Genomic DNA, 5,634 nt, shown 5'->3' on the forward strand with positions numbered 1-5,634 from the left:
ATGACTTTCTGATGGGGAAGCAAAGGGAGGCCATAAGAGCGGTCACGCACCCCTCCCCAGCAGTACGGGTGCATTGTTTTGGGCACCCAGAGCAGCTGGCAGAGAGGTAAATCACTGTGGGGGCTGAGCTAGGGCGGGCAGGACAGGACCTGCTCTTCCCCCTACAAGGAGTGACTAGGGCCGGGGCCAGGTCAGACCCACCCCCAGAAACCTCCTCCAGCTGCAGGAAGCATCCACTCCCCTGCTTCCGGCCCCCATTACTTCTCAGATGTGGGGGAAGGGTCCCTCCCTGTACAGGGAGCTGCTCCTCCGTCCACCAAAACCCCATGCATCCAGACCCCCTGTGACGGGTTCCCCCCAGGGTGCCACCTGCAACTGGGGTACCACTGAGCCCGCCTGGCCTACCAGCCTGGACTCCCTTTACACTGGACTGCTGTGACAAATTCTTAAGCCCCCACCAGCACACATACAGGTAGAGACACACCCAGCTGCAGCTTCAGGGTCATCTCCCATCTCTGTGCAGCCAGTGGCCTGTGCTCTCCACTCCATGCTGGAGCCTCCACGTTTATTTACTAACAAAATCTGCAGAATTTTAAAATATTGTATGCGGTATTTTTATTTTTTTGGCGCATAATTCCCTCGGGAGTAATTGAATGTATTCCACTCCAGTAGTGTACCAAAAAGATAGGAGTATAGAAGTGAGACACAACCCTAGCTACCAGCTCTTCATACTCTTGCAGGTGGCTTTTCTTCTGAGTTCAATAAGGCATCATACCCCTTGCAGAGGACCATGTGGTGTTTACACTGTGAAAAAATGGCGACGGAAAACAAGTAACACAGACAGGGTGGCAGGTATATTGATAGAAGAGGACTTTTTGAAAATAGTGAGATAGCAAATTCTGTATCTTTTATGGTTCACTGAGATATGCTCAGATTAATTGACTCTAAATTAGCTGTTACCACTCAAGAAAGAGATCTTGGAGTCATTGTGGATAGTTCTCTGAAAACATCCACTCATTGTGCAACAACAGTCAAAAAAGTGAACAGAATGTTGGGAATCATTAAGAAACGGATAGATAGGATAGAAAATATCATATTGCCTCTGTATAAATCCATGGTATGCGCACATCTTGAATACTGCGTGCAGATGTGGTCACCCCATCTCAAAAAATATATATTGGAATTGGAAAAGGTATAGAAAAACAAAAATGACTAGGGGTATGGAACAGCTTCCATATGAGGGGAGATTAGTAAAACTAGGACTTTTCAGCTTGGAAAAGAAACGACTAAGGGGGGATATGATAGAGGCCTATAAAATCATGACTGTTGGGGAGAAAGTAAGTGTTATTTACTCCTCATAACACAAGAACTAGAGGTCACCAAATGAAATTAATAGGCAGCAGGTTTAAAACAAACAAAAGGAAGTATTTCTTCACACAACGCACAGTAAATCGGTGGAACTCTTTGCCAGAGGATGTTGTGAAGGCCAAGACTATAACAGGTTTCCAAAAAGCACTTGATAAATTCATGGAGGATAGGTCCATCAATGACTATTAGCCAGGATGGGCAGGGATGGTGTCCCTAGACTCTGTTTGCCAGAAGCTGGGAATGGGTGCATCACTTGCTGATTACCTGTTCTGTTCATTCCCTCTGAAGCCCCTGGCATTGGCCATTGTTGGAAGACAGGATACTGGGCTAGATGGACCTTTGGTCTGACCCACTATGGCCATTCTTATGTTATGTTCAGTTCATGATTGAGTGCCACTGGGCTACAGGTTTCTAGTGTTAGGGAAAATGTAATTTCACAACCACCTGTGGCATTTTCCAGACTTCTATCAAAATGAACACTTAGAAGAGTGTGCGTGTGTATATCGTCTCCAGCAAATTCACATACCACTACTTCAAGATAAAAATGATCTTTGTACAAGCAAATACACTGGTATAAATAGCATTTGTTATTTCTACATAGGTTCTTATTCTGCCCTTATGCAGTAGGTTTCCGGTATAGGATGGTATTTATGTGACCATCTCATGGATAGACTTTACAAAAACTAGACAAGCCATTTACAAGACAAACTTTGCCTCTCTACAAAGGAAAAAGGACACTAAACTATCTAAACTGCTACATGCCACAAGCAGCCACAACAGTAGTTCCCTTAACCCACCCAGCAATATTGTTAATCTTTCCAGCTATACTCTTAGCCCAGCAGAAGAGTCTGTCCTATCTCAGGGCCTCTCCTTTTGTCCCTCCAGACCCACGAACATGATACAGTTCTGCGGTGACCTAGAATCCTACTTTCGACGTCTCCGACTCAAAGAATATTTCCAACATACCTCTGAACAGCATACTAACCCACAGAATCCCCCCTACCAGCACTACAAAAAAAAAGGATTCTGCATGGACTCCTCCGGACGGTCGAAACAACAGACTGGATTTCTACATAGATTGCTTCCGTCAACGTGCAAAGGCTGAAATTGTGGAAAAGCAACATCACTTGCCCCATAACCTCAGCCATGCTGAACACAACGCCATCTACAGCCTCAGAAACAACCCTGACATAATAATCAAAAAGGCTGACAAAGGAGGTGCTGTCGTCATCAACCTACTGACCGCTACACTTACCTACATGCCTCCAGCTTCCATCCAGGACACACCACACGATCCATCGTCTACAGCCAAGCTCTAAGATATAACTGCTCCAATCCCTCAGATAGAGACAAGCACCTACAAGATCTCTATCAAGCATTCTTAAAACTACAATACCCACCTGCTGAAGTGAAAAAACAGATTGACAGAGCCAGACGAGTACCCAGAAGTCACCTCCTACAAGACAGGCCCAACAAAGAAAATAATAGAACACCACTAGCTGTCACCTTCAGCCCCCAACTAAAACCTCTCCAGCGCATCATCAGAGATCTACAACCTATCCTGAAAGATGATCCTTTACTCTCACAGATCTTGGGAGACAGACCTGTCCTCGCTTACAGACAACCCCCCAACCTAAAGCAAATACTCACCAGCAACCACACATCACTGAACAAAACCACTGACCCAGGAACTTATCCTTGTAACAAAGCCCGATGCCAACTCTGTCTACATATCTATTCAAGTGACATCATCATAGGACCTAATCACATCAGCCATACCATCAGGGGCTCGTTCACCTGCACATCTACCAATGTGATATATGCCATCATGTGCCAGCAATGCCCCTCTGCCATGTACATTGGCCAAACCGGACAGTCTCTATGCAAAAGAATTAATGGACACAAATCTGACATCAGGAATCATAATACTCAAAAACCAGTGGGAGAACACTTTAACCTGTCTGGTCATTCAATGTCAGACCTGCGGGTGGCTATCTTACAACAGAAAAACTTCAAAAACAGACTCCAAGGAGAGACTGCTGAGCTGGAATTGATATGCAAACTAGACACAATCAACTCAGGATTGAATAAGGACTGGGAATGGCTGATCCATTACAAACATTGAATCTATCTCCCCTTGTAAGTATTCTCACACTTCTTATCAAACTGTCTGTACTGGGCTATCTTGATTATCACTTCAAAAGTTTTTTTTCTCTTAATTAATTGGCCTCTCAGAGTTGGTAAGACAACTCCCACCTGTTTATGCTCTCTGTATGTGTGTATATATATCTCCTCAATATTTATTCCACTCTATATGCGTCCGAGGAAGTGGGCTGTAGTCCACGAAAGCTTATGCTCTAATAAATTTGTTAGTCTCTAAGGTGCCACAAGTACTCCTGTTCTTTTTGCGGATACAGACTAACACGGCTGCTACTCTGAAACCTGCCATAGTATCTATGTACCTTCCAGTAGTGCATTAAGCAACATGACTAACATCTGTCACATGGTTTGCTCTTTCTCATGCTCACCCTAGGGGAAGAACTGTGTGTGCAGGGTAGTGTTTTGTTTTGGTAGAGCTTAATTTTTTTAGTTTTTTTTTTTTTTAATTAACACGCTACTCTGTATTTAAATTAGAGAAGATAGAATGAAGAAGTAAACTTTGGACTGGAAGGTGGTGAGGTTTGTGATGGCCTTTAATTTCTGGGAGAGCTTGCTCCACAGTCTTGTCCCAAGAAAGCTCTGTCTTCTGAACAGACGACCTTTACCTTTATTGTACAGAGCTCCATTGAGCCTGAGGAGCAGAGTTGTCAACCATAGTCAACCATCAAGGTGTATTGCCTGGCTGTAGTTCAGATAGGTGGTGACATATGCTTATATAACCAAAGCAAGTCATTGTCTGCCAGATGGGACAGTCTTTTAGCCAACTGGAAATACTAAAAACTTTACTCGTGGATGCTGTTGTGCGTGAGAGGTTAGAATCGGCAAGAATCTAGGAGCATTTCTAAGCTATGGACTGAACTGATCAATTGATATGTGTGCTTTGTCAAATTATTGTATCAATATATTTTATTGTCTAGCTATCACTGAATTATTACTAAATGCTTAGGAAGAAAATTCCCCATGGGCATGTTAATATGTCATTATGCATTGTAGGGATTTTATGTTTTTACTGAAACATCTCAATTTAGCAACTTGCCTAGATGTACCACTTGTCTGATCTCTGTGTAAATTCCTGTTTCCATCTAATAAAGTATCTGTTAAATGCTACTCCAAATATAGGGACCATTAGGAGAGAAACAAAAGCCAGTAAACAAGAATCTAACCATGCAGCATTTAAGGAGCTGGACATTGCCTGTAAATTGCCTAGAATTAATGCTGGGTATTTATCAGTGACCTGTGAAAATAACCTGTGCCCAGTCCTGCAACCCTTATTTCAGACAAGGCTCCCACTGAAGATTAATGGAAGCATTACCTAAATAAAGATGGAAGAGAACAGCCTTTGAGGTAACATTATGGAGATGACCTTGCACTTCAGCTAAAGGCCATGTGGCTGGGCACTGCTGGGCCTGACACCACTAGGGTTGGGGGGATGCTGGGGCCTGGCACCCCTAGCTGGTGGCAGAGGCAGTACTGGACCTGGCACTCCTGGCTGGTGACAGGAAGGGTGGGGGCTGGGGCTGGCACCCATGGCTGGTGGCAGGAGGGAGAGAGGCATGGGGCTGGGCCTGACACCCCTGGCTGGTGGTGGGACAGAGCTGCTGGGCCTGGTACCCTTATAGGAGGGAGGGGGCTGGGCCTGGCACCCCAAGCTGGTGGCATGCAAGAGAGAGGGGCAGGGCTGGGTCTGCACCCCTGGCTTGGTGGCAGGCAGGGCTGGGCCTGGCATTCTTGGCTAGTGGTGGACAGGGTTGGCACCTCTCGTGGCACATGAGGGAGAGGTGGGGCTGGGGCTGGCACTCCTTTGGCAGGCAGGATGGGGCTGTTGCTGGGCCTGACACCCATAGGAGTGAGGCTGGGCCTGGCACCCCTATCTGGAGGTGGGCGAGGCTGGCATCCCAAGCTGGTGATGGGCAGGGCTGGACTTGGCCTTGCACCCCCACTGGTGGCAGGTAAGAGGGAGGGGTGGGGCTGGCTCAGGCACCCCTGGCTGGTGGTGGACGGGGCTGGGCCTGGCAGGAGACCCCTCGTGCGGGAGGTTTGGACGCTAGCTGTTTGTATTTTGCCTATACACTGCTTTGGACTACATTTCCCATCATGCTTTGAGGG

The sequence above is a fragment of the Chrysemys picta genome, chromosome 1 (genome assembly GCF_011386835.1).
Source record: "Chrysemys picta bellii isolate R12L10 chromosome 1, ASM1138683v2, whole genome shotgun sequence".
Lineage (NCBI taxonomy): Eukaryota > Metazoa > Chordata > Testudines > Emydidae > Chrysemys > Chrysemys picta.